Source organism: Branchiostoma lanceolatum, chromosome 2 (assembly GCF_035083965.1).
Source record: "Branchiostoma lanceolatum isolate klBraLanc5 chromosome 2, klBraLanc5.hap2, whole genome shotgun sequence".
Lineage (NCBI taxonomy): Eukaryota > Metazoa > Chordata > Leptocardii > Amphioxiformes > Branchiostomatidae > Branchiostoma > Branchiostoma lanceolatum.
This window is the reverse complement of record NC_089723.1, coordinates 10,504,804-10,516,024: the sequence shown is the minus strand read 5'-3', so window position 1 is coordinate 10,516,024 and position 11,221 is coordinate 10,504,804.

The following is an 11,221-nucleotide window of genomic DNA, read 5'->3' as shown; positions in this document are numbered from 1 at the left end:
CGAAATGTCAAAATGGCACATGTTGATATACGCCTGGGGTCAGTTTTGACCCCATACGGTGGTTTTAGGGTTAAATAAATTACACATGTCGCAATATAGACAGTCCTATCATTTTCCACTGATGAATTATGGCGCTTTTGCATTCATTTGCATAATTGGCACTAGTATCTGTTGATGCTCCACTTGACATAAACTACATATTATGTTACATGTATTTGAGTCTTATAATGGAAAACACTGCAAATATAGATTTTCCTCATTAGTTGTGCAAATCAAGTCCTAATTAGCATAATTTGCACTTCATTATGTAAATCTATGTCTAAGCTGCCTGCATACTGAATATCATGGACATCCGTCGTTCCTTTGTTCAGTTATTCTCCTTAGAAGATTTTCAAAATAACGCCCCTCCAGAGCAAGCTGCTAGGGGGCCCAAACCTACACAAATTCTTCATTACATCACAAGCTATTTGCCACCAGAAAATCAAGACCATAGCACGTCCAGGTCACAAGATACAAGAACGGAAGTTCTGCTGCAGTACCAAGGTTACATACCAGGAGCCCAAAATGAATCTTGACTTTTGTCTTTCCAACACCTACCCACATACCAAATATCATTGTAATCCATCACGAGGTTCTTGAGTTATGCTGACTACAATAGTCCGGAAACACACACACACGCACACACACACACACACACACACACACACACACACACTATATCTATAACTATATCTCCAATTTTCATAGAGATAAAAACGATTCTTACTATGCTTTGTGTGTTTTGCTGTCTTTTCAGTCATACTTTTACATTCTGCATGATGTCAATTTTTAAGTCAAGGGTTACAAAAATACAGTTCAGGTCACAGCGAGATCGCAGCGCGATCGCCGTCTAGTCGAAAGGAGGCCTGAGAGAGGTACGTAAGCATAACGACTGTCTTGAAGATGAAGCTGTTGATGTAAGATCGGAGGAAATCTTAAAGGATTCATTTGTAATCTACAGAAGTGACAGATCCCGGCTATTGTACAAGCGCAAGTATATTGATTAACTAAGGAGCCTTACGAGGGAAGGTGCCCAAGGAAATCCTACTATACAGCAGTACAGATCCATGTTGAGACCGGTTTTAGAATACGCAGACATTGTATGGCCAGGCCTTACTAAATGTGACGAAAAATCGGTCAGATCTGTCCAGTACCGCACGACCAGAATGATAAGTGGACTTCCCTACCTGTCTCACCAAACTGTCTATTCCCAGCTAGATCTTCCATCGCTCATCTTCCGCCGACTTAACTCCATCACACACAGATGAACGGACATTACCCGCTTCACTTACACAGCCTTCTCTCAATGACCAGATCATCCGCCAGTGAATCTAGATATGCCCTCAGAAACGGAAATAATCTCTCTGTGCAAATCTCTACAAGTGTAAATCTCTAGAACTAAGAAAGCCTTCTTCCACAGAGCCACCCAACTGTGGAATCCCCTCCACAGAGCCATCCAACTGTGGAATCCCCTCCACAAAGCCATCCAACAGTGGAATCCCCTCCACAAAGCCATCCAACAGTGGAATCCCCTCCACAGAGCCATCCAACAGTGGAATCCCCACCTCAGAGCCATCCAACTGTGGAATCCCCTCCACAAAGCCATCCAACAGTGGAATCCCCTCGACAGAGCCATCCAACAGTGAAATCCCCCCCCCCCCACAGAGCCATCCAACTGTGGAATCCCCTTCACAGAACCATCCAACAGTGGAATCCCTTCCACAGAACCATCCAACTGTGGAATCTCCTCCACAGAACCATCCAACTGTGGAATCCCCTCCACAGAACCATCCAACTGTGGAATCCCCTCCACAGAGCCATCCAACAGTGGAATCCCCACCTCAGAGCCATCCAACTGTGGAATCTTCTCCACAGAGCCATCCAACTGTGAAATCTTCTCCACAGAGCCATCCAACAGTGGAATCCCCTCCACAGAGCCATCCAACAGTGGAATCCCCACCTCAGAGCCATCCAACTGTGGAATCCCCTCCACAAAGCCATCCAACAGTGGAATCCCCTCGACAGAGCCATCCAACAGTGAAATCCCCCCCCCCCCCACAGAGCCATCCAACTGTGGAATCCCCTTCACAGAACCATCCAACAGTGGAATCCCTTCCACAGAACCATCCAACTGTGGAATCTCCTCCACAGAACCATCCAACTGTGGAATCCCCTTCACAGAACCATCCAACAGTGGAATCCCTTCCACAGAACCATCCAACTGTGGAATCTCCTCCACAGAACCATCCAACTGTGGAATCCCCTCCACAGAACCATCCAACTGTGGAATCCCCTCCACAGAGCCATCCAACAGTGGAATCCCCACCTCAGAGCCATCCAACTGTGGAATCTTCTCCACAGAGCCATCCAACTGTGAAATCTTCTCCACAGAGCCATCCAACAGTGGAATCCCCTCCACAGAGCCATCCAACTGTGGAATCCCCTCCTCAGAGCCATGCAACTGTGGAATCTCCTCCACAGAGCCATACAACAGTGGAATCCCCTTCCATATGACACGCGGACAGTTTTTCCTTGTCTCCATTCAAAACCAACGCCTGGATCTCCCTTGTGGACATTTATTCTGTATAGTTCAACTGTATATACATATTGTAAAATGGTGATGTAAATAAATGCATCATTGTATTGAATGTGTTAGTAACTGCTTATTGTGTAACCATTATGTATTCCCTCCCAAGGTTAGTCCGTCATAATAGCTATTAGTTAGGAAACCTTATAGCTGTTTGTATTTACATGCCAACCAAACCAATAAATAAATAAAGAAGCATATCATATGCATCTTCGTACTATTTGCTTTCTCTGAATTTGTCCAGTTTTAACATTGCCTTTTTTCACTTTTCTAAATTATAAATGAAACATAATGAATTTGTTTCATCTCAAGATAACTCGGTTGCTCTTCAACTCAATATAATAGATTGTTACCAACAGGGCCCAGTAAACACAGAACAATGCAGGGTACATCTAGCTACAGTGTGACGGAAACCAATTTGGGCGACATTCAGTGAAATAGATAAAATATAATATGTAAAAACGCAATTGCTTCCCGTAACTCAAAGTGTTAGCCGTCTTAAGGTCAAAATAAACAACGTTCAATTAATCTAGTCGACAAGACCATAAAAAATTGTTTTGCTGCCAAGTGTATCATGTCTTACTAACATTTAAAGTTTCAGCACAAGAACTGAACTACTCAGCAAAATCAGACAAGGATGATGCTGACCATGCTGATGACAAAAAAAAATCAACTTCATTCCATGACAGTGTCATACTGCCATGCACTAGCGCTGCCCCAACCCATAAAAGAGTCAAATCTAGAAAGCGACAAAAGCAACCAAAGGTAATAAGGTAAAAGGTGATAACAGAGATAACTTGCATATTATCTGCTTTACTGAGATTTGATCAGATAATCAGAACTAGACTCAATTCTTAAGTCTGTACTTGTATGTAAATATGTACTTATGTGTATATCTGGTGTATGTACTATGTTGTTGTATTGTTTAATGAGCCCTGGAAGATCAGACCCCTAAAGGGGCTAAAGAGCATCTTAATAACCGAACCGAACCGATGCACATTACAAAAGCATGATTTAAAAGACAACAAAACATACAATCCGTTCTTTATCTATGAATTGTTTTGTCTCTCAGTGCTGGTAGCTTCTCGTGGAAAGGCGATGTCACATAAAGTTTGTCACTCCAGCGCAGCTATGTTTGTGTTTGGTTCCCATTAGGATGCATGTTAGGGTTTGTCTGCAACTTATCTCACAGTGATTGTACAGACACGACAGGTTCGATGTTTTCACTAACACGAGACTCCCTCTCGACCCATCAAGTCTACCCGATGTTGGCAAAGGAGATTGGGAAAGGTTCACCTTCAAATCTAATTCGTTTTGGGCTGATATGTATCAGCAAAGCAATCATCCCAGCGCGTGAGAGATTGACGGTCCACGGAGGTGCATGTGTAATCGTAAAGTGTGGCGCCCTTTCGAAACTCCAGCCGTTCACTGCGAATTTCCAAGCCGTGGATAAAAACTAATGAAGTAGAAAACAAACAAATCCGTACTTATCAAACCCTGTTATAAATAATAGGTATGAGATCTCTAAACGCCCATAATCCAAGTCATCCATTATACTAAACATTAATAACCATCAGCAATTTCATGGTTGTAAATAAAAGATGATGTATTTTGCGAAAATCTTATACTAAACTCATTTATCACCTTGATGTCATGACAAGCTTGATAAACTATTAAGCCTCACCACAGGTAGTCAGGTACACATGTCGGCAAACACGAGTAACATTAGAAAACGTTCTATTCTATTCCACAGCAAGTATCAAACAGCTTCTATTAAGCAAAATAAATTGTTCATAAATATACTTATTACTTTGGAAGAATTAAGTAGAACTTGACATAGAGAATGTGCCTAGAACTTATTAAGATTGACCACCTTTGTGTAATGATTAACATAACATTAAGGTAACTATCACCTTCTCAAGATGTCAACCCGGAACAGACTATAAGGTTCGATCCACTCACACCGGGAAGGACCCTTAGTCTTTTCGATAAGTGTGGTGGGTTCTTTTACGTGCTCGAGGTCTGGCTCTCTTCAAACACGGGACCTCCATTTTCCGAGGGACGTCCCTAACCGAAGCTATGAACTCGTTTTGGCCTGAGTGAAGTGAGGAGAGTCGTATAAAGTGCCTTTCCCAATGGCACAATGTCAACGGGACAAATCAGGGGACCCCGGATTTGAAGCCAGGATCTCAGGGTTCTGAGCCAAACACGGCCTGCCACTGCACAGTACGTTACCAACCATTATAGGATGATGCAAACTTTAACGTTTTCACAGCCTAGGTTCATGGCATCACAATGTCAGGAAATCAAGTTCTATATACATGTGCAGCAACATTAGGCCACAGCAAGTGAATTTTATGGATGACATCCTCCGCAGACTCCAAAATTAATGAGATAGGGCGAAAAAAAACAAGGCGGGCAAAAAAAACAAGATTCCTATATTTTCAAATTCTGAGATCACAAATCTTGTTAAACAAGAATTGAGGCCACGAAATATGATATCGTGACAAACAGGTCTTTTATTGCTGTATTCAACCAATGAGGTTTCATATAAGATATAAAACCTCCTTGATTCAACAGTAAACATGTCCTTGTAGATGTGTATCCACTCAATAGACTAACTACAACAAATGCAAAAAAGAGCTTGTTGTACCATCATCTGACGCAACTACACTGGGTATTCATATGTGATGAAACACCTTGTGTATACAGCTCAATTAACTAGACCCCCCCCCCCCATTATTTGTATAATGTCCTTGCTAGAACAAATGCAGAAAACAGCTTGTTATTATACCATCATGGGCAGGAACCACACTGGGTATTCATATGCAATGAAACACCTTAGACTGTCAACGTTTACGACATATTTGCCCATTTTTGGCATGTTGACCACCGTCGGAGGGCAATGAAATTTCTTGTTTTTTATTTCGAAATCAGGCGAAAATTAATGAGCGCGCTGATGTCATCCATAAAAATTACTTGCTGTGGCCTTACATGTGACAAAATTTTGATCGTTCATGCCATAGATTTCGGACGATTCGATTTTCCAGCTGCATCCGATTATAAATCTATATGTTGGTGATGATATTGGCACCCATCTTCTTATCTCCATGATAAATTGAGATATAGTTTTGGGTGTGTCTATGTGTATGTGTGTGTGCTTGTGTTTCCGGACTATTGTAGTCAGCATAACTAAAAAAAACACCTCTGGATGGATTGTTAAGGTAGTTGGTACGCGGGTATATGGTATTTGGTGTTGGAAAGACGAAAGTCAAGGTCGATTTGGGGCCTCCTGGTATATGACCAAGGTAATGCAGTAGAAATTCTGTTTTTTTGTATCTTTTGACCTGGACATGCTATGGTTTTGATCTTTTGGTGGCAGATACGTTGTGATATAAGAAAGAAGTGGTGTAGGTTTCGGCCCCCTAGCAGCTTGTTCTAAAACTGCAGGGGCGTTTTGTCAAAATATTCCAAGGATAATAACTGAACAAAGAAACAACGAATTTCCATAATATTTAGTATGCAGGTAGCATAGACAGTGAGGTACATAATGAACTATAATTATGTAAATTGGCATCTAATTTGAATAATTATTGAGAAAAAGTTGCATAATCTAAATATTTCATGGAGATATAAGATCTCCGAACTCAAGTTTAATATTTTATTTTCTATATGACTACATGGCTAACATGGAATCTAATGCAGTGTTGGCTGAGAGAGCATCTAAACATATATTTTTTACTTTGGCCGAGGAGGTTATGTTTTGCACAGCGTTCGTGTGTGTGCGTGTGTGTCCTTGCGTCTGTGAATACAAGAATTCAAGAATGCTTGGATAGATTGTCTTGACACTTGGTACGTGGGTAGGTCTTCTTGAGACCTCGAAATGTTAAGATTTTGGGCCCCCTGTCGACTTGGGCCCCCTGCCCCTGGCTTTGATATCTTGTGTTCTGAACATGCTATGGTCATGATTTTGAGTGGCAGATAGGTTTTGGGAGGGAGAGTAAGTCGTGTAGGTTTACGCCCCCTTATGAATCAAACATAAGTATTTTCATTATCAAGCACCACTAGCACATGATTCCCAAGGAAGTATGGATCAAGAAGTGTGGATCTATCGTATCAGATATAAAAGGCAAAAAGACGAGAGAAAACACTGGCTCTAGATGAAAGATTATGTACTTCTTCCAGTGCTTATTACTGTGGTTGGAAGCAACTTGTTATCGTCGTGCAATCTTTGTATTCTCGTCGAGCATTACCTGGAGGCAGTGGATGTGTTTGCACTAATACCAGTGATACTGATGTGTTCACGATACACAAGTCGCAAGAGAGGGATTGATCATACAATTGCCAGCGGCAGAGAAATATTCCATATTATGTTACACGTTTCCCGTCATGATTAAATTTGCACAAAAAAGATAAGCTCAATAACAGCAATAATTGTAAATCTTGATTTAGACTCAATACAATTCAAACAATCATGCATCCGGTACTGGCATTCACATATCATTACAAACGAACGATTTGCTATTCCTTTTCATGTACTGAAAGTATGAATCTACCGCGAGGTAAATACATATATTGTGTTTGGCTATATCAAAATGGAACCGAAATAGCCTTTATTGAGCCTCTTAGACAACTTATAGCCACGTATTTATGACTTGCAAGTTTTCCCAAACATGAAATGTTTTAAAAAGATCATAGACCTTATCCAACCTGCCGCACGCACTGGCTTCAAGGCATGGTGAAGGACAGGCAAGTTCATCAGCATTGGCTTTACGTACTGACTTATCGCCACTGCTTAGGCCCACGGAATAAGGTGGGGAATATTCAAGGTCCTCCCAAATCTTCTGCTCTACTTCATCCCAGACATGCAATGCTTTATGACGAGATGGTAGACTATATCTAACTTACTGTACGTACTGGCTCCTTAAGGCATGCTGACAGGAAGGCAAGTACATCAGAAAGATTTACAGGTACATGCATCGCTTATAAAGGCGTACTTTCACTCTAAACCTCAAGGTCTTTCCTATTTCAAATGACTTGAGGCGTCGAAGGCAACTACTCTACCCAACCCAGAGATCATTAATAATTCCTTACTACAAATAAGAAACTCTAATGCGTCATTTTCTCAAAAAGAAAACAACTTGACAGTATATCTGATTGCTCAATACATTTATTTGGAAGGTTCGCTTGAGGCGTCTAAAGATCCTGTTGACAATAGTCTGGGCGTAGCTCTAAAACTCGTAGGAAGTTTGTATTATCAAAATCACAACGTAAAGTTTAGATAAGAAACGGTAGGACCACGCTAAAATGGACTAACCAACAAGATAGATTTAAAAGGCCCAACGCAATGTCTGAACAAAAGCAACAGCAAGATGACGCTAGCCGAAATTAGATTACCATCAAAATACAGTTAAAAGATGTTGATGAACATTTCTAATTGTGCTTTTCGCCTGGACATGAGCATTTGGTGTAGTTTATAATGACCTGCGGATAATGTTACCCTTAGGAAATACCGGGACATGCAAGTCAGCATAGTGCAGTCCCGTTATAACTTTCCTACCGTAGCGTGGTATCACCTCGATTCACCATTAACTTCCTAACGACAGTCTAGCTGTAACCCCGAATTCTGAACAGATCCGATGTCTCAGTTTCGTTGACAAAGCACTCCTGGTGCAGTAAATCTCATGGTACAATAACAGTGATCGCTGGAGATCGGTATCCACACACTAATAAAGATTTAACGACTTTCCGCACACCTCTTAGGTGCTGGGTCCCATTGGGGACATAGAATGTTCAGTGACCAAGTTACGACAGAGGAAAAACTGCAATTAGAGTCGTTATGGCCGAGTAAAGGGAAAGGTACCTAAACCATTTCGAAATGACTTTCATTCTCAAAATACGCGTAACTTTACCAAACGTGGTTACTTTTATCTCGGCATCGATTATGTTTACTACGTCATCACTACTTTCCTCTTCACGCGTCATTCTGGAATTTCATTGCCCCCATAAACGATGGTGAATCGTGATACAGGTCCGAATCGTATGATCCAATGCACCAATATACGTATCCGGTCGACCATTCAATTTCTAATAACTTCTCAAGCATCTTTCATGGAAGGGCTAAAGCGTATTGCAACAAAACTACTTACTGGGCACGACTTTCGACAACCAACTCCAATACTTGCTGGCAAAAAAGTTCCATCTTAATGATACAACGTATGACGTGTATCATGTAAGGGATATGTGAGGAGGGTGGAATAAGCTCCCTACCAATAATCATTACTGGTCTCACGTGTATTTCATTGATATTTCACTATAACGAAGGAGCTCGACCATATCTTTTATGGATCATGGTTTTCTCTAAAATATTGACCAGATGGCTAACATTTGAATTATTAAACGGAGACTTTAAAGGCGTTCAAAGAGATAAAACAGCCAGGTCTAACGAGAACGAATCAACGATGTAAGTGAGCAGGCAATCCGAACTTACCGAGCAATCAATCGAAAATGACACGCGGCTGTTGATCTTGTAGACGTACTTAGTTAAAACGAGTTCCTAATAAAGGCAAGAAACCATTCTACTGATTCTTCTCTTGATCGATTTTCGATTGTAAATCGTGTGGGAAACAGAAAAAGCCCGCAAGGCTACCCTTTAAACACGATGGCGCCAACCTCTAAACTCAAATTATAGTTCGTGCGCGCTTTATTGCACCGCTGAAAGCAAAACTTCCCCTGGGCAAATCGTCAAACAGAACGTACCGTCGTAACAATAAAGCAGCGCAGGTTAACAAGAAAATGCATTTTGCCAATACTTTGCTTCAGACAGACAGGAAGAGAAGCAAACTAAATCAACGAAGCCCGTAAGCAACGTCAGGCAGTAGATACATAACAGGAAATCGCTTTGAGTCCGTAGCGTTGAAACTACATGTATGATGTGTTGTAAGCTCAGCATATGATTTCGGACGGACCGACTCAGCCAGGTAGAAAGAACATTGCTGTTGCTTCTATGACGTCAGAGTATGTGTAAGGAAAATAGTAGAGAGAGGTCCTTCGATGGAAAGTGAAGACAGACTCCAGTTGTTGTCGTGGCCGTTGGGAAAGATCTTTATTCCAAGTCACTCTGCATGTCCTCTCCTCTCTATCCTTAATCCCAGTCTGTCTTACTTAACACACTCGGTTTCTCATTTTATATGTTTCACAATCTACATCTACATCTTCCCTGACAGACTGAGTCACAAGATAAATCACACAAAGGTACATGATGAAGGAAGTAGCAAGTCTCAGGGGGAATGGACAACCTTGTGCCGAGTTGCACGGCCTCGCACAGCCTTAGTCATACAGTCTTGTGCCGCCTTGCTCTGCCTTAGTCATACTACATGTCCATTTCTCAGTAATCTAAGGAATTCCTCTACCTTCACACATCTGCTTATACATACTTGATATGCACTATATTACATCCCCCTGGTTTGAAGAAATGCGTCCTCGCATTGAGGAATTTTGAAGTCACAGCGATTTTACACAGGAGTGAGCAGAAAAGCCACATTTTTTTGAATAGTATGAAATATTAGTACTATATACGCAGTACATTAATGGTATCAAACTTTGACGATACATAACGTGATACTCGTACAATGTATGCCTCAAATTTCTCAACGTATTAGATCATTAGTTTCAAACAGATTCAATAAACAAAGTCAAAGAGTTCGTAGTAAACATGCATCTCCCGGCGGCGTCGATCGGTGGCTGTCTGCCGTCTGCCGATCGTCGTCACGTGGATGTCCGTCTGCGCTGCCGTCTCAGGTTTCTCGTCTCTGGTGCGCCGTTTGCAGTCCGCTGTCATGATGACTTCTACCTGCATGCTCCCCACGGGCGCTGCGTCCTGCCTCTGCCGGATGGCTGCTGACATCACTGTGAAGATCAGGCTGCACGTCCGTGGGTGTGTCCGTCGGCGGGTGCCTATGGTGGCCTCTCATCCGCCGTCAGGGTCACGTTACGCTGTAAGGTAGAGAGAACGGACAACCTGGCCACACGCTATCCTACTACTAGGTTTCACATTTCTACATACTTCATCATTTCACTAATTAGATATCTTACCTATCCTCAGCTAAGCCCTGGGGGTTAGGACTCGTTAACTGACTTCGCTATCAGCTGAGCCTTCATGACGCCCAAACGTCACCGCTAACCGGCCACGCCGCCCGATTGTTTGGCTTTCCACAGACGTCATCCAGCAGTCAGCTCCTCCCCCCTCTGACTTACAGACCCGCCCGTACATTTATTACCTGGCTTATAGCAATAAGATAATAATGAGCGGAAAACACAATGTCGTTGTTTCATCTTTATTTCATCAGGTTTAAAAAGCACCGGGTTATGACACGGGGTGGGGAAGACGAACTCTCAATTGTCCCTGGTAAGCTTGTTGACATATTATACGTCTGGTACGAAACAAATCGCTGAGGCTGAACGCCTTGGGTTGTTCTTTCCGAACGCCGGATGTGGGGAACTTCGTCATCATCGGGGTCAGGTTCGTGTTGATCGGCTGCTGGGGCTGGGGGGAGTGGTGGTTCAATGGGAATTATGAGCGGTACCGACACCTCC